This window comes from Vigna unguiculata, chromosome 10 (assembly GCF_037176805.1).
Source record: "Vigna unguiculata cultivar grain cowpea cultivar isolate G323 ecotype 2 chromosome 10, ASM3717680v1, whole genome shotgun sequence".
NCBI classification, from domain to species: Eukaryota; Viridiplantae; Streptophyta; class Magnoliopsida; order Fabales; family Fabaceae; genus Vigna; species Vigna unguiculata.
This window is the reverse complement of record NC_140801.1, coordinates 31,765,974-31,785,626: the sequence shown is the minus strand read 5'-3', so window position 1 is coordinate 31,785,626 and position 19,653 is coordinate 31,765,974.

Here is a 19,653-nt window from a genome sequence, read left to right as displayed (position 1 = left end):
ATCAAAAATCCGTAACAAAAATATTCTTCGAAATAAAAAGATAATTTTAATTGTCTTAAAGTAACGAGTTTGGACACAAATTAATAGAGTATACAAGAAGTTTGACCCGGTTAAAATGATAAGTGATCGGTAACCCTTTTAGTATTGCATTAAGTGCGAATTGAGAGGTCTCAGAAAAGCTGAGGTTAGAATTGAGGCACATTGATGGATATTTTACGTGGACAACTCTTCTAACAATCACCGGTGTAAAAACAGATTTTTATGACGACTTATTATGCTGATTATAATCCACAAAACCTAAAAAGTAATGTGGTAGCAGAGTTGAAATTATGGTAAGACTTTCTATGTCAATTATCACTAGAACATGTGTAAAAAGTGGACATGATGACATTTTTGTAATAAATTAGAAGACTCTCTATACTGGTTGTACCTAGACTCGGCATAGAAAGTTTGAGTGGTGAACTTTTGAAATAAATTATAAGACTTTCTATATCATTCAGACCTAAAACCGGAATAGTATACCCCAAACTCTTTTGGGGTTGTAGTTCTCCTCGGGTTATGTTCTCCATACTCTCTTCTTCTTAATCTTCTCTAAACTCCATAAAAAAAATCTCTAGCACACACACACAACCCAAACCACCAAACTTCATCATAATCCTATATCACTACATTCAACAATACCACCTGTATTGTTGAAATGGCATGTAGCTGGGAGATGGGTTGGGGTGAAATGGTGTGTAGCTGAGGTTATTAGTTTTGATGTTGTCGATGGAGCTAATATGTAAAACAAGGTCATTGTTTTCCGTGAAATCGTTGAATCTGTGGGAGAGTAAGCAATAATAGAGTCTTTAGAGGGCCATTTATGAAGGGAGAGACTTTTGACCGCGTTTGAATCTGACAATGCCGGAAGTTTGGCAAATAGAGATGATGGAGGAACCGATGAGAAAAAAAGGATTCTCTGCACTAGTGAATTTAAGACCCAAAACCTACTATTGGAATACTATATTCGTTTTGACTTCAAAACATCAAACAATCAAGCAAAATATATGGTATTTATAGCTTAATTGTTGCCAACTTATGACATGGGAACCAACTAAATTTTATGCCGGAGTGATTAACCACTCATGCTCGGTCATTTAACAGGAGAATTTCAAGTGAAAGATCTCTTCCTTGCTAAGTACTTTCATAAAGTAACCAAGATATTGACATATTTTGAAGTATAAAAATTATATTAAATACATTATGAAATTAACTTAGGGACTGGTTTATTATCAAAAATGGGTCACCACAAGCTTATGTTGTAGTTTTTTTCCTTTCTAAAAGTTTTGTTTTAGTTAAAATAAATATGTTTATATCTTTAATTAATTAGTTTTTGTTGAAAGTTTAGAAAAATAGAGTTTTAAAAAAAAATGTGATAAAAAGGTTAATTTTAAGAGTATTTTGTTGTATTTAATTTTGTTCTTTTTTTACTCACTTTTTAGTAAAATCAGTTTTCAAGGAGGTCCTTTCTTTTTTTGCTATTTTAAGTTTTAAACCTTTTACTTTATTCTTATCTTATTTGCAAATTAGTCCCTACCTTGGTCAATTACATTGTTTGATCAATCCATCAAAATGTGCGTTTTACTTAAGTGGTAGATCCATTGGATGTTGATCAAGGGAGGCACAAATGTATTTCTTTTAGAACCAATCCTGATATTGTAGCCTATGTTCGAGATCGAGGTTGATGCACTACCAAGCATGAAAAGAGCGAGGACGATACATGATCAAGAGAGAGCAAGCCTAATGTAGCAATTTGATGGGTGATATTCTAATATGAGAGAGAGCAAGGACGATTCATGAGGAGATTGAGGTAGATTTGAGATGGACGAACGAACGAGAAGTCAAACAAATCAAGGTGCCATAAAGAAGGACTCAATGTTCTGAAGGGAGTTTTTAAGAGAGAATTAGGTTTTTCATAGGGAAGCCTAGGTTTGTATGAAAGAGAGTAATGTTTTGAGAGCTAGGGTTTGAGTGTGTTAGGTGTGCAAGAGAGAGAGAGAGATTCAAATTGTAATAGGGTTTCCTCTTCTTTGACAAGCACAAAGCGGCTTTTAGAGATTGAGATTTTTCTCCAATGTATAGGTAGCTCCACTTGGTCAATCACGAGCACAAAGTGGTCGGGACTGTGCGTGAGAGTAATCCAGTACTCTTCTTGATCTCGTGTAATCCATTTGAATTTGCAATGAAATGAATTGATTCAATCCCACTTCTGATTTCCAATTTACAGTCATTCTTCTTTAATCTTGCATACATTTTATGCCTTTTAGCTTTTATATTCTAAGTTATTTAAATCTTTTTTATTGTACTTTTAATTTTCAATTGAGTTTCACGTTGTTATGATAATGATTTAAGCATGGTTCAATATGCACAATTCAATGTTTCCTCTTGGGAACCAAGTGACCCCAAAGTCACGAGATGTCTTTTAGAGTGCAAAATAATCCTAGCTTGATCACTATAATTCAGTTTTCATATTTCTGTTTGTGTTGTAATGTGCATTTATTTTTAGGCATATTCTCTCCTGACCATTTGATGAAGGATTATCTTATTCCCTTTTAAGATTATTGAATATGGTGTGAGTTGATTAAAAAAGTTAAGTGAAATCCCCCACTAAGCATTAAGATAGCAAGATATCTAGACGTGAAGATTCCGTTCACAAAGCTCAAGAGAAGAAGATAATGGATTGATTCAAAACAAAAAGGAAATGGAAAGCACATAAACCATAGAAAACCAAGAATAAATTAAAGGAAGAAGAAAACATAAAATGAAAAGGAAAGGAATGGTAAAAATGCGAGAAGCACGCCACTACAAGGCTAGGCTAGAAGCCATGGCAACCTTGAAGATGAGTGGATGTGTGCCGTCACATGCTATGCAAGATAAGACTTAAAAGTATTCACTCCCAAGGGAGGAAACTCTCACAAATGGTTGACACACAAGAGTGTTTTTACTTCAAAATCTTCAACCTTTTTACATGTCTAGGAGCACCCCTTATATAGAAGAGTTTAGGGGCCTCTAAGCAAATAAAAGATACCTAAGGATGTCTCTACAAAAACCTAATCCTAGCTTCTAGAAACTAGGTCAAATAAGGTTACGAAAATGAGAGACAAAAGAGCTAACTATGGTGTGTGTAGGGCTAATTTCGTTCTAGCACAAAAGGAGACAAAGAATGTGTCTCATATGTCTCCAAAAAGTGGCCAAAGTGTGCTAAAAACAAAGGAGACCAAAGGTACATAGGTACAATTACTTCATGCCTTTTACTTTATGCTTTATGCCATTGCTTTACTCTCTCCTCCACATCATTTATGCTCCCCAATCACCATGTGCCACCTAACATTGCTTTCTTACTCCTAATTTACCTACCAAGCAAATAAACATAGATTAGCATATTGGCTTAAGTCAAGTCAACTATAGTCAACAAGTCAAACCTAGTCAATGGTCAACAAGTCAACTAAAGTTGATTCAACTAAGTCAACTTAGGAATTCAAAAATAATAAACACAAATGAAAGACATGAAGGATTAGTGAACTTCCTTTCTAAACATGCTTAGTCTTCTTAAGCATGTGCCTCCATCCTTGGTTGGGGTCAATCCTTCATCACCCTCTCCTCCTTGGAGAGAATTTGACCACAAATTCTTTAAGCCTTTGTAGATGGAGCTTGACTTGATTTGGGGGAGAATTTTCGTCTTCCTTTTATGAGCTCATGTTTCATCCTTTCTAAGGGTATTACACCTAGCTTTGGTGAGGCCATCTTTATTTTCTAGAGTACTCTTCCTCTCTTGCTTGTGCTTTGGGCCTTCCTTTTTGGCTTGGGAAGAGAAGGAAGGGTGATGCACATCTTGCTTTGGAAGAATTTTTTGTAGGCAAGTAACACCTTGGTGAAAGCTTGCTCCTTTTCTTTTTCTTCTTTATCTTTTCTTATTATATTTCTATCCTTATTAACTTATTGAAGTGATAGAGGTAGTAAAGTGGTCTTTTTCCCATTTTTAAAGAAAATGTATTGGTTGGTATGACCATCATGTAAAGTTTGTTTATCAAATTGCCATGACCTACCTAGTAAGATATGTGTGACTTCCATGGGAACAACATAACATAGGACCTCATCCTTTTAGCTTCCTATAGAGAAGTTAATTAGGACTTGTTGATTGACATCTATTTCTCCCTCTTTACTTATCCAAGCAAGTTTGTTGGGCGTAGCATGAGGAATGGTCTCTAAGCTAAGCTTTTCCACCAACCTTGTGCTAGCTACATTGGTATTACTTCCTCAACCAAATATTATGAATTTGTTTTAGTATACTCTTGATGACACACTCAAGCTTGAGAGGTCAGGATAATACTAATGTCGAGAAATGTTGGGCACCTAAAACAAAATATACTCAAATTAAGGACATAAATAACATTAAGAACGCAATAAGAAAATGAAGTACCGATAAAGAATGATCACTACAAAAACCACACACATTTCCTGCCATTTTCCTTTTGAAAACTTTTTGTTAGGAAACACTTACAAATTTTTGTTATAAATAATGATTTGTATAAATAATGATTTGCAAGAATTTGCTACCATTTTTTTTTCAAAATGTTTTGCACAAAAACATTTTACACACAAGATTTTGTAAGAAATACTTACAAATTTTATAATTTTTTAGGAAATAATTATCCACAAAGAAATTACCTACCAATTAAAAATCTTATAAAAAATAGTAAAAACAATTTTTTTGTTACAAAATTTTATAATAAATTTTGAAGAAAAATCACATAAAATATGAAAAATTCTAGTTGGGATGACGAATGAATTTAGTTAACCTATGTGCATTTACACAAAATATTGATTAAAATACTATAAATACATGGCAATTTTATGCATTTACAAGACACACTTATTGCATATTTATGACCACACCTAAATTATTTACTAACTTAAGTGTAAAGTGTCTTTATAGACATCTCCCTACATCTTTTTGGACAAGAAAAAAAAAAAGATATCTTTCAAAGTAATAGCAAAAAAAAAAATGGTAAAAGAATTTGGAAAAAATAAGAAAAAAATGTGGTCTCGTAGGATGCAGTTCATCTCGATAAGAACACATAATAAAAATGGATCTAGAGTTTTTTTAACTTAATTTACCTTTTTTTTAAAAAAAGCATTTCATTCGAAATAGTATCATGTCATATCACTATAAAAAATTTAATATTTAGTATAAGCTAAAAATGGACGCTAATAAGCAAAAAGTTAACACTAAATAGTTATTAGCATCGGTTGTATCACATGTATATGAATCGACTTTTGAAAGTTGATTATAACTAATGTCAACTCAGCTTATATTGATAGAATATAATTCTTTATACATTATTACAATTTATAACAATAATTGCTTATTTGTTCATTTTAAAAAGGTCAAGCCATTAGTAAATGTTGCTAATATTAGTTTTATAAAAGAAAAATAATCAAATAATTGGAAGTGTCTTAAAAATAGAAAGTTTAGCAACATTTATCCATCATTAAAAGGTTTTTTTTATTAGTAGGTAAAGAAGAAAAAAAAATCAGTATTTGTCGTAAGCTGCAATTGCTATATGTATACGCAACTAGTGGAACACAAACCCACAATAGTCACGGTTTAATTGAGTGAAAGTTCGGTTATATAATAATTGTGGAAGGTTTGAAGCACGTTTCACATGTAATTAGTTTTGCTTCTCCGTTCTGGCCATTAGGACCTCCTAGCTGGCCACTAAAACATCATATACAGATATTTCCACTACACCATGTGAACCCTACATATGCACCTTTGTGCCTTTCTCATAACCAATGATTAAAGTTTACAAACTTAATTGAGTTAAAATTAATTTCACAAAAACAATCCAATTTTGCTTTCAGAATTTTTTTTCAGACAAAATTTAGCTTTTAAATATATTTTTTTATTTATTTAAATATGTCACGTCGTTTATTTTTCTAAACTGAGTTTGGAAAATTCCAAATTAAAATAAAACCATTGTTTTAAACCTTGATTTTGCCAATGTTTTCTTTATTATTGTCAATATCCAATTTCGTCCGGATAAATAAATTTATTTTCAAAAAAAAATAATAAAAAATAAAGTTTTTTAGTTAATGGAAAATATAAAAAATGTGAAACAAAATTTTCTTCAAAGATTTTTAAACTTTAATTTTAGAAAGAAAAAAGAAAAAAAGAGAGATGAAAAATAAAGAAAAATATATTCTCTACACTTCTTTAATTCTTCCCCGTCATCACTCCCACTTACACACCTCCTTTTTTATCTCTCTTTAAAAAATAAAACATTGAAGGAGGTAGAAAAACGAGAAGAAAATATTCTCTATACTTCTCTAATTCTTTCCCATTACCACCCACATAGATACCTCTCATTTTTATTTCTATTGGAAAAACAAACGCAAAAATATTAGAAAAGGAAGCAAGAAAAAAGGTGAGGAGTTATTGAAATTTTTGTAAGGTATGTCACTCTCAATTATTTCATCTTTTGATTTAGTTTTTCCAATTTTTATTTTTTTTCTAATCATAAAAAATATTTTTTCCTATATTTAGTATCTGTCCGGTCGCTCACGTCACATGACATCCAATTTAACTTTTGTTTTTTTTTCTAAATATATATATACATATATATATATATATATATATATATATATATATATATATATATATATATATATATATATATATGATCTAAAAATAAAAAAAAATAGCTTTTTTTGTTTACTTCTTGATATCTCTATCTTGTTGCTCACGACATCCACATCCACTTTTAAATAATTTAAAAAAATTATTAAGAATTTATAAATGATTAAAAAAATGAAAAAAATAAAAGATAAAAAAAAAAGAATTTATTTCAAGTGTTTGTTCGGTCACTCACGTGGCGTGATATTAATTTTAAAATAATTCAAAACACAAAAAAAGTAAATAAAAAGGTTTCCAAAAATATAAAAAAATTCAAACCATTCTTTTAAATAGTTTTCAGAATAGTTTTTCGTAAAGAACTACGTAACCATGATTCTTTATTGTAAATGGAGATACGTAGGAGCAAGGATTAATCCTTGTCGGGCCCAAAAAACCAAAAAAAAAAATTGTTTCTTTTGTAAATTCATTTATTATTATTTTTGGGGAAAATAAATATTTTGAAAAACCACATAACTTTTGCACATTTAATTAGAAGTATCGTTTTATGACGGACGTTGTGGGGTGCTAATACCTTCCCCTGTATAACCGACTTTAGGATCCAAAATCTATTTTTTAGCGGACTTTGTCTTATCTTTTTGGTTTTTTTGTAGTTTTCCAGAATAAACTATAGTGACGACTACAAACTCTATTTTTTCAAATTTTATTTTTTATTTGTTGTCCCGTCGCGATTTTGGTTGCGACAATTATTCCTAAGAAATTATAATTAGGCTACCTAACATTAGCTTTTGATTATTATCTATACATTATTGCCATAGCATGTGATCATGAAAAATGTGAGCCTTGTACGAGAAAAATTGCTACGCTTGGAATTTTACTTGTGTTTATAAGAAATAATATTAATAATAATGACTATACATAAAAAGAAGTCAAAATACTGAAGTATCTAGTTTCTATAACAGTTTTGACTTCAAGAAATTAGGATTAATTTTTTACTCAAAATTAGAATTTATTCATTTAAGCGATATATTTTTGTTAGAACTTAGAATTTTGATATATCTTTTTTATAAATTAATTTTTTTATTGATATTTAAACTAAAATTTCAAGTATAAATAATTTAAATACTATCTTAAAATATTATTTAACATAAAAAAGAGTGTAATTTAGTTGAGTTAGGAAAATTAATATATATTTATTTTTAAGACAAAGATTAAATTGTATTTAAGTTTGAGATAAAAATAAGTTTCAATTCCATTTCAAAGTGGAATTTCAAAGTTTAAGAATTAAAAATATGTTTCAAATTAGAATTATAACTTGTTGCACTATCAAAACTGCCCATCAAAATTTCTCGGATGAAAACTGTAACGTCTCATTTAATCAATAATCTTAATCAAAGGAAACGTCATACAGAATAACATAGTAACGCGGTCTTGGAGCATACTTCTTATAATATTTGAGGCACACAACGATGTCAAAACAAAACAGAATACAAGGTTCAACAGTAAATCAATTTAAATTTAAAAGGATAAGCCAATACATGGGCCATGGCCCTATAACAAAGTCCAACACAGTAGAATCCAGCCCAGGTGGGCTACGCAGTAGAACCATCACCTCCCTGTTGACCACGAGTGTTTCTCGCATCTGCTCACACCAATAAATTGATGATCATCGCAAAATGAGAAGAACCACATACAACGCAACCAAACAAGCAAAAGGGTAAGCTAGAGTATAAAACAGTTTATCATACAGATACATGTTATTTCACCGACCAATGAATATATGTCAACCAATCATGTTATGACTTGCAAACAGTACACTAAGACTCGACACGACTCATCCAGATATGTATAATTTAGTCGGATTCAGCGGATGCTTGCACTTGCGGTGGAATTTCTTGCTCACCCTCGAGCTGCTCACCCTCGAGCTAAGTGTTACAATGTCTCAATCCCCCACACACAAGGTTAGCCCTTAATGAGTTTCAGGCCTCCTGCTACTCTCACCACAAGAGTCACTCCGCTCTATGTGAGACTAACTGACTCCTTAGAGCGTCAGGATGCAACCTTACCTTGAATCCTTACTAAATTATATAGATGCGGCACCACCATGAACTCCCACTAATAGGGATCATGAAATTACGTCCCGACCAACTGAGGCATCACCCTGAAATCTCACCTAAAGATTCAAGGAATTACGTCCTAACCACACACAAATCATATTCAACCAATCGAGTAATATTTATCATGCATATAAATCTCATGCCAACCTTTATAACCAATCCTCATTCATATTCCATGTTGAATCCATACCAACTCATCCTTCCCAGATCATGAATATAGACGTGTATTTCATACCAACACCATGCCTCTTTAATTACCAACCATCTCATTTGTTTTACATACCAAGGTCACACTAACACATTAATACAATTCATACCCACATATTTTTCCATGCATTTCACAAGCCTAACACTTTAAATAGAGCAAATCAATCAATCAAACAATCCATAACAACCAAGTAAAGAAAACAGCGTGGCCTGTAGCGGATCTCGCTCAAGCCAGAAGCCCTCGCTCAGGCGAGAGGAATGCTCTCGCTCAAGCTGCAGACTCTCGCTTAGGCGAGATCGTGACAAAGGCCATGGGAGGTTTTTCGCATACTCACCCAAAGGCTTGTGAGAGAGACCAACCCTCGCCCAAAGGTGAGGTTCCTCGCCTGGGCTAGGACAACAGCAACAAACCAAGACTCCCACGCGTTCTCGCTTAAGCGAGCATCTCTCACCCGAGCGAGATGGTGCCTCACTCAAAACCAGAGCTCTCCGCATGAGCGAGAGTTCGAATGTGACCCTAGTCTGCTTCTGCAAGTCTCGCTTGAGCGAGTCAGCATCGCTTGGGCGAGAGTAAGAGACCTTGCCACTGTTCTCCCTGCAACAACCACATCTTCGCACCCAAACAACAATACAAAGCACTTCACATATTCACAGCAACATATAGCTCATACAACACCAAACAGATTCAAAAATAGGCCAAAAATCATTTAAACTCAAAACCCTAACTTCCCTTACCTGGAAAGGGTTTAGCAGAGGATTCTGACACCACAGTAGTGAGTACGGTAGCTCCAAGAACAAGTTAGGGAGCTGGAAAATAGTGGAACCATTCAAAATGGTTTACCAAGGTGAACCCTAGTTAGACTCAAGACTACAGAGCTGAAAACGAAGAAGACACGAAGGGGAAAAAAATACTTACGTGAGCAGAAACAATGGAGTTGAGTGAGCTCGAAGAGGGAAACGTCCAAACCCTAGAAGAGCTTCTGTTGGGAGGAAAAGAGAGGGTAAAAGCATTGTCTTTGCAAAGTGTGGCAAAATGAGAGGGGTTAGGCTATTTTAGGGGCTTTGGACACCCTATGGGCCAGTCCTAGGCCCAACTAATTTGAGGCAGCCCCTTCTTAAATTAGGACAGTACAAATAGTGGGCCTTACATAAACAACTATTTTAAACACAAATCAAACGCGAATACATAAAAGAGTTTTGAATTATGATTCACTACCTCTTACAAGATTAGGGTTTATTTTTAATTAGCCTCGTAAGATAAACAAACACTCATTCATTATAAATATGATGAATTTCTTACTAAAAATTATCTGCAAATACTGTTTACATAAATTTTAAAGCAATCAATCCAAAGCTTTTAAGTATATCACAATTCATTAAAAAAAAAGATGTCATGACAAATATTTATACTATTAGTGTGTTATAATTTAAATTAATGATAACGCTTATGTATTATACGTGCAGTATAAGAACATATATTTAAAATAATTGAAAACTATTTTAATTATAATAAAAATTAAAATTAAGAAAATAAAGGATCACATTGGAATTTAAATAAATTTTAAAAACATCATCTTCATATTCAAATAATATATTAATGAAGATATTTCAATACCTTTCTATGATCTATATAAATTGAAAAAATAATTAATTGCATAACGAATTAAGGATACCAAAAAATCATATTTCGTTAATAAATACTTTAGGAGAAAAAAAGAGCATAAGCATACGTAAATAAACTCAACAAATAATAATAAATTTTAAAATATCTAAACAAATATATGGTTATAGAAACCTAAGTATAACTTTATATATTCCATAATTTCCTTAATATTATATATATATATATATATATATATATATATATATATATATATATATATATATATATATATATAGTATAGAAAGATATACCTACAAAGCACAACAACGTTAAGGTGTGTCCAACGAAGGATCCTCACTAAAATTTTTGGGGAGTCAAAATAATATACTAAAAATTTATATATTTAATATTATTGTGACTAATTCAATAAAAATGAATAAATAATCTAGTAAATTTATAATTATCAAAGAAATTACACATATCTAAAAGAATGTCTATCATTTTTTCATATTTTTGAACTCATGTTGAATTATAATTAAAATTTTCAGTTAACTTTTTTTCGATGTAAATAACCATATTATCTGCAAAATATTCATCTTCCATTTTATTAACATGCATTTGATTCAAAAAATATTCACAAACTTTCATTTCAGTGTTATGCGATAAATAACCATATTATCATGTTTTCATCTTCACCAGTAGTTTCTCTATCAATTTTTTAAAATAAATTTATTCTTTTGTTTTTCATTAATATACCTATTTAAAAAATAAGTTTAAGACTAAACAATAATTTATCATAATCTAATCAAAAGTTGAGAGACATATTTACTAAAAAAATTATGATAATCAAGTTATAATTAAAATTCGACTATGAAAAATCACATAGTACATTGTTTCTTCTTCTATATAAGTAAATAATGAATATACAAAAAGGTCATGAGATAAAAAATAATGCTAAATGTTAAACAAATAGTTCACTATCAACTAAGACAAGAGAAAGTTACCTTATTTGTTTATTTAATAATGAAAGAGAAAATATGAAAAAAAATAAGGATATAAATACTGAGTTTATGTCTAACTTTTTCTCAGTAAGATAAGAAAATAAATAAGCATGGAAGAAGAATACAACATATGAAAAACTCAAAAGACAATGGGAGAGAAAAAAAATATCTTAATAATTTTATTTTTTTATATATTTAATTTTATATTTTATTATTTATTATTTATTATTGTACTTTATAAAATATATAAAAATACTTAATTTAATTTTTATTAATTTTGAATATAATATTATTTAATTTAAAAAAATACAAATAATTTTAAAAATTTTAAAAATTTATATAATTTTAAAAAAAATAAATATAAAATAATGAAAAAAAAATTAAAAAAAAATTAGGGGAGGGGGGGCCATGGCCCCTGTATGCCCTTTGCATCCTCCGCCACTAGATGTGCCTGCCCATTACTCGGCCGAGATGCACTCAGCCTTCGTGGTCATAGATGTACTCGATCTCTATGGGTTGAGATGTTCCCAATCCTTCACTACACCAGCCACTCTTTCCACCATCAACTTAGGTCCTTCATATGCCAAAACGGCCCAACTATACCCTGGACCAACTATGCCTTTGGCCAATTGCACTCTAGGTCATCTGTACCTGTTTTCTCCATACATTAGCAACATCATTTTCTTATGTGCCACTAGGCCGACTATACCCTGGGCTGACTGTACCATGGGTTGTCTGTACCCCTTTTTCCCCCTACGCTAGCAACATTGCTTTCTCATGTGCCACTAAGCCGACTATACTTTGAGTCGTATGTACCCTCTTGATGTGACCCAAACAAGGCTTATAGCATTGAGCCAACACCTAGGCCCATTCATTATAGTTTCTTTTATTTTCTTTATTTTTATTAATTGAATAAATATCGTCTAATTTGGTTTGTTTTTGTTAAATACAACCCATTTTTCAAGCTACCAATAAATGAAGTATTTTGCATTGGGCCTGTAGCCTAACTCTTCTCCATACCAACACGAACACATCCCTCCTAATTGGGCCTCGGGCAACCCATTCAGCACACCAACCAAATTGTAGCTAGATTGGCAGCGTACACTAACGTTGTTCCTTCTACCACGTTCTACCACTCAGCCTATATTGGACCAAGCCACGAATGGATTGTTTAAAGCCCATTATGTGTCCATTACAACAACCATCAAATGCAATCAAGATTCTACCTCGCGCTCTATTCCTATCCGCCTAAAACCCACCCACACCGCAGCTAGGTTTCATCACCAATCGCTAGGGTTCATGAGAGGGTTGCGCCCCTTTCTTTAGGTTTCTGTCCAAACCCAATTCTATTAGCTGCTAGAGTTTTTCCTTTCATCCATCACGCGATCCTTCCACCATTAGATAGGAATGCTTGTCACGTTTTTCCTTTTGTTGTCGTTAGGAATCTGTTAAATGGCTTCCTCTTTGTCTTTGCTTCTCGGCTGCCTTTCCACCTATATAAAGGCAAACCAACTTCATGTATGGTAGCTTTGATGAATATTAGAGTAGTTCAGTTTTCTCCCCCAATCTTCGTCTGGCTCAAACCCTAAACCCTAGTTGAGATTTCATCTCGTCAGGTTGCCCCAAACACCGTGAGTGTGTGAGTTCCGTGTGAGAACGAGAGTGATTCATTCCAATTGAGAGTTTCCGCTACAGTTTCAATTGATTCCACCGAAGGAATCAACATCAGAGGTCGTTCCGATGATTCACCGTCAATTGCAGCAAGTTCCTGCCGATTAACGGCATTGCCGACCTCATCACCTTTTTTGCCCCTATGTAGCAACATCGTTTTCTCATGTGTCACTAGGCTGACTGTGTCCTGGGTCGATTGTACCTTGGGTTGTTTGTACCCCCCCCCCCTTGTCCCCTACGCTAGCAACATCATTTTCTCATGCTTGGGAACACAATGGTTGTTCCTAACGATGCTGCTGGAGGAACTTGGGTCGGGTTGGAACATTGGCACCGTCTGTGGAAATGATAATTCTCCTTGTCGTCGACTAGGGTGCTTGTTCTGATATACCTAATAAGTCCAACATCGATTAGGAGTCGAGGTCAAGCGTAATTTAAATACTCCTTCCTCCTTCTACCCTCTTAAGATGCCTTTTAAGGACAAAACCGTAACGGAGCTCCACTCTCCAAAGCAGACAATACCTCGAAGATGCAGTGGTTGTTGCTAATGATGGCTGCCAAACGAACTTGGGTCGGGTTCGAACACCATTAACACATAAATGTTAACTTGAGTCTTCTTTAACATTAATACTATTATATAATTGTTACCAACAATTAAAATTCCTAAAATTCAATAAGTTTATGAATAGTTCCTTTTATATGTTATTGATGTTATTATTTCTATTTAACATGACTAAATAGAACAATATTTTATATAATATAGTTCAACTTGTAACATATACAAAACAAATACTTCATCCAAATTTTCTATAAATATATGTCAAAGATTTTTCTGGTATCAAAACACAAGATTCAATCATCCACAATATCAAATAAGAACACAAAAGCCAAGTATTTTTTTTAGCAAAAAATAAATTAATAGAAAGCACTTGGTGCTTTAACCATTTTACAGAAAGATAACAACAAAGTTCTTGTATGCTAAAATCCCTATAATTTTCTCAAAGATATAGACCAACAAAATTCAAGTTTAGTTTGGATTTCCTTTATTTGATTCCAACCATGGAGGGTTTTAAAAGGTAATTAAATGAAAAGTATGGTATTAAGAGGAAAATAGATGTTAACATTAGTCATCATTAATATTAGTAATATGTGACTTTTTTCTATAACTGAAAATAAAAAATGACATTGATAAAACATAATGTCTTATTAGGAGTGTTAAACAGTGTAAAGTTGGGTTCTGTTTAAATACATGTATTGTCTATAGAATGATTATTAATAATGTTTTTAATGATTATAATTATAATTTTTTTTTAAAAAAAAAGTTGAATATTTTAAGATTGGATTATGCTACAAATAATTATTAACTAAATTATAAATGACATGTATTAATGTTTTATTACATAAGGAATATTCATCCAAGCATCAAGATATGAACAAATATACAAGAGTTGCTGCATATTATGCAGATATAAATTTTAACCATGTCTACACTAGTGCAGGAAATAGATTATGCCACGGTTATTTTGACTTTTTGGCTTCGGTTTTACACCCGAGACATATGTTGGCGAGGTAAAAAAAGACATGTTTATGCCTCGGTTATGAACCGAGGCATATGCGAGGGTTACTGCCTCGGTTCTAGAGGGAACCGAGGCCTAATGTGCATCGCAGATTTAAAAAAAAAGTATTTTCTGACCCAATAACAGCATCACACGTAGCCATGATCCTTGTACACACACCTACACCAATCACAGTGTGCCACATCATCATCTTCAACCTTCTCCCAAATCAGAAACCCTAGCCACCATTCAAACCCTAAATGTCGTCAGTGTGTCGTGACCACCATCTTCGACCACTGCATCACGCCGGAACAACTTCACGACGCCTTCATTCATCTCACTGGCGACGCAGAACACCCTCTCTTCACTATCATATTTGAACGGAAACATCCCACGACTAACCATCGTGAGCCAAATCGCGACTTCGACACACACATCGACGTTCAAAACCCAGAGAAGAGTCTTACGATTTGAAAAAGGAGAAACACATACCTACAAGCGAGATTGAATGACGACAATGGAGGCGGTTTTGCAACCTCTGCGATGACAACAATGGAGGAGGCTCGTTCAACGGCGGACCGGTGGTGGAGAGACGAAACTGCTACTACGTGGAAGAAGGAACCTTTGTGATCTGGAACAATGGCGTTCGAAAATGGAAGAGAGAAAAATGGTTGTTACTCCACGCGAAGAAGATGAACATTGGCACGATTTATTTTAAACCCTAAGAAGGCCTCGGTTGATTTTAAACCGAGGCATAAACATCTATCTGCCTCGGTTAGATGTGACCCGAGGCGTATTCCACTTGAAAAGCAGTCAAATATGCCTCGGTTAAAATAGACCAGAGGCATAAACATTTATCTGCCTCGGTTAGAATTGACCCGAGGCATAAAAGTCTGTCACCAGTTTAAAAATATCAATGTAGCGGGAAAAATAAAAATTTTAAGGGGTTTATGCCTCGGTTCTAAGTACAACCGAGGCATAAAAGTTTGAAAAAATTACAAAAGTGCCACCGCGTCTTCATATGTCTCGTTTGGAAGTGAACCGAGGCATATAGGGCATTGTAAAAAACCCATTATGCACTAGTGCTATTTTCTTATGCAGAGAAAAAAAAATTGAATATAGATGATCTCATCCCGAGGCAAACTAAGATCATCTAGTTAATCACAAAATATGGTCCATACGTGATTAAAGTAGCTTGAAAACTATAAATAAACATTTATTAAGGCTTTTTCTCACTTAAAAGATTATGTTATGTCTGCACTTAATTCTTACTTAGACATAAATGAAAAAACAAATATGCATGTGATTTGGCACCCAAGGTCATGTTTTCTGATGCTCCATGTTTTAGGAGATTTTAAAATGGTCAAAATTGTTCTCATCTGATCTCCATAAATATAGAATAAAGAATGGAAAACTTAATGCTGCAATCTTTGACTAATATTAACTAAAAGTTGTTCTTTTTTCTAGAGTAATGATACCACATATTAGCATGCATGAAAGATATGGAGATGCTGTCAATGAATAGGAACTTTGAGCAAAGCCACAAACCTTAAGTTCAGATGATGAAAACCTAAGTCCACATGACTTGGTCCAAGTTTTGGGTCCCAACAAATTTTGCATCTACATTGAAATAATCAACAACCAACAAAGGGTCATGTACCGTACCTGGCCAACTTAACCATATAAATAACAACATATATGCCGGAAACAGCTAAAGTACACGCCTCAGGCCGGCATAGACCTAAGCCAGCCTAAACTCATAACAAAGGCTGCTAATGGAGCGGCCAACATGGAACAGTGCACGGACAAAGACGCCATAGGCCAACCTAGGACAGTACACGGACAAAGATGCCATAAGCCAACTAGAGAAGTAACCAGATCGAACCATTCCAAAAGACTAGCGAAATCAAAACCCCCTAATATCCAATAAGCCCACAATAATCCAACTAAGGGCCTGGGCCAGGGTCTAGGCCCACCTACAGCCCAAACTAGGGCCCAACCCATGACGTGGCCAAACATAATTAATACTCTATAAATACGCGTGGACCCCAGTAATTAAAGGTACGCATTTAATACTCCATTAATCACCTGATTTGACTTTTTGAGAGCTTTGACTCACTTGAGCTTCGGAGTCCCTTCTGCAGGTAACCCCTCCTGGTCCAAGCAGACATGTACCAACCGGGAAGAGGCCAACTGAGGAGATAACGGACTGCATGGGTAAGGTGACGCTTGTGCCTAACTTATCTTGTTTGTTCTCTGCAGGAACACTTGGCGCCCACCGTGGGGCACGAGACAACACCTTAGTACCCGTTTTTCTCTGAAGATGGTTTCAACCCGCAGCAGAGCTGGAGTGAACAAGCAGGTTGATGCTGGTCCCTCAGGACCCGCTAACATCACCCCTGACCTAGCTGCCATCCTAGACGGCTAGGCTAAAATGCAACAAGAGTTGGCAGATCTGATGAAACGCAACACTGATGGGATGGAGGCGCTACGGTAAGAGAATTCTCGCCTCAGGCGAAAGATCGAAGCTGATCCCAACCTGAAAGGAAAGCCAAGGAGGCATTTGAGGCTGCAAGGTCCCAGGCCTTCCAGCCCAAAGAAGAAGAAAGCGAATATAGTACGTGCTGGTCACTTTCGCCGCTTCTTCCATAGAGATGATCATCCCTCTCGATCCCGTAACCCCCTCAATCTGACCACAGACGCCCCCCACACGACTCTCACCACGACTCTCACCACGACAGACGCCCCGCCCAACCCGCTAACTAGGATCCCCAACCGGCCCGCACCGACATCACCCCGCCGATCCTCCCCTACGTGGCACTATCAACATCATTTCTGATGGCTTCGCTAGTGGAGGATCCACCTCTTCTGCCAGGAAGAAACACCTCCGCCATATTCAATCCATCAACCACATTACCCATTCCCATCACAGACGCCGCATGTCTCCTATCATCTTCATAGATAACGACTTTCACGGCCTCGACCACCAACAAGACGACCCCATGGTCATCATTGTTGAAATCGAAAACTACGCCATTAAGAAAGTCCTTGTCGACCAGGGCAGCTCTGTCGACATCCTATACTGGGCCACCTATCAAAAACTCCAGCTCCCGGATACTGCCATGGTTCCATATGACGAGCCAATCTATGGCTTCTCTGGCGAACAAGTTTCCACCCGCGGCTACATTGACCTTCACACCGTGTTTCGCGATGGAATCCAAACCAAAACCATTCCCATCCGCTTCCTTATCATCGACGCGCCCACATCCTACAATGTCCTCCTTGGCCGCCCTTCGCTCAACACCCTCGGCGCTGTCGTTTCCACTCCTCATCTGGCCTTGAAGTTCCTTTCCCCTTCTAGTGACATCCGCACCGTCCATTGCGACCAACGACTGGCACGCGAATGCTACATGGCCAGCCTACGCCCACAACTCCCAATCCAGCAAATCAACCACATTGAGCGACCACCTGGCTCCGACATCGCTCTATCAGGCGAAGATCTAGACCCTAGCATGGACCGGGATGTTCGTTTTGAACCTGTTGAAGAAACCTCCCCTCTAGAACTTCCCAATGGCCACTCCATCAACTTAGGCACCGGTTTGAACTCTGACGAGCGTGCCATCATCACACCTATCCTTGTCAACAACATGGACCTTTTCGCTTGGTCACCCGCTGACTTACCTGAGGTAGACCCTCTAGTAGCATCCCACAAGCTATCCATCTACAAAGAAGTCCGCTACATCTCCCAGAAAATACGCAAACTCAGCGAAGAACGACGCCTAGCAGCTAAGGCTGAGGCCGACAAGTTACTGAGCACAGGATTCATTGAAGAAGCTTAATACACCACTTGGCTTTCTAATGTAGTCTTGGTGAAGAAAGCCAATGGCAAATGGCGGATGTGCGTAAACTACACAGATCTAAACAAGGCATGTCCTCGAGATGCCTACCCCTTACCCAATATCAACCGACTTGTTGATGTCGCGGCAGGGAATAAAGTACTTAGTTTCTTGGATGCATATTCTGGATACAACCAGATCCCTATGGCCACATCTGACATGAACAAGACCGCCTTCATCACAGACGACGCCAACCACTTTTACAGAGTTATGCCCTTTTGTCTTAAGAATGCTAGAGCAACCTACAACCGGTTGATGGATAAAGTTTTCAACCATCTAATGGGACAGTGTGTCGAAGTATACGTTGACGACATGGTTGTCAAGTCTCCAAGCCACCACCAACATGCCCAGGACCTCTCGACGGTCTTCTCTGCATTATGCCAATACAACCTTGGCCTCAACCCTGACAAGTGTGTATTCGGCGTCGACCGCGGCAAATTTCTCGGATTCATGTTAACCCAGCGCGGTATAGAGGCCAATCTTGAAAAGTGCAAGGCAATTATCGAAATGCGAAGTCTCACTACCATCAAAGAGGTCCAACGCCTCATAGGCTGCCTTACAGCCATTTCCCGCTTCCTGCCCAAACTGGCTGAACAAACCCAACCATAGTCCAACTCCTCAAGAAATCTGCCCGATTCACATGGACGGATGACTGTGAACAAATATTTCAGAAACCCAAAACCACTCTTACCTCACCACCTATTCTCCACAAGCCGGACACTCACCAACCCCTGCTAGTATACATCACGCCACCGACCACACCGTCAGCGCCGCGCTTGTCCAGAACATAGAGGGCACGCATCATCCTGTCTACTTCGTTAGCAGGATGCTGCAGAATCCTGAAACCAGGTATCAAATGATGGAGAAGTTAGCCCTGTCCTTGGTCCATGCAGCTCGCCGCCTACGCCCACACTTCCAAAACCCCAGTATCA